Below are 534 nucleotides of genomic sequence, written 5' to 3'. Positions count from 1 at the left end.
GCTGTCTTGTCCGCTCCCTGTCAGCAGCCCTCAAGCTCCTCCAGATTTCCCAGAGCAGTCACTGTGTCCACCCCACGTCCCTTCAGTGTGTTCTTCCTGTCTGAGTGCAGTGGGACTGGCCTGGCTTCCATGCCCCAGATGCCATCGTTGCTCTAGCTGGGCTGAGGGAAGAATGGTGTAAAGTTCAGAACAGGGTTCGCCAGGGTCCCAACAAATTGGGGAAACACAGGAAGAGGCTCCAGAAAACTTAGGAGATGAGGCTAAAGTTCTGATCTAGTCATCTAGCTCCACAGCCTAAGCCTACAGGATTTGAGGACTTTTCTAATTCTAGAAGGACAGGGATTGGGTAATTCCCAAAACTTCCCTGCCCCCAGTGAGTCTGAAAACAAAATCATCCCTTGCCCACAGTTTGGGCCTAAAGTAATTGATATATAACAAGTAGTATGTGCGACAATAGTGACACTAAGAGGGCTACAATGACTGTGCATTGAGATTACCTCTCGACCATAGGCTTGAGAGTTTGGGATAACTTCC

The sequence above is a fragment of the Octodon degus genome, unplaced genomic scaffold (genome assembly GCF_000260255.1).
Source record: "Octodon degus isolate 3935 unplaced genomic scaffold, OctDeg1.0 scaffold00116, whole genome shotgun sequence".
Taxonomy (NCBI): Eukaryota; Metazoa; Chordata; class Mammalia; order Rodentia; family Octodontidae; genus Octodon; species Octodon degus.
Note: the sequence above shows the minus strand (reverse complement) of the source record.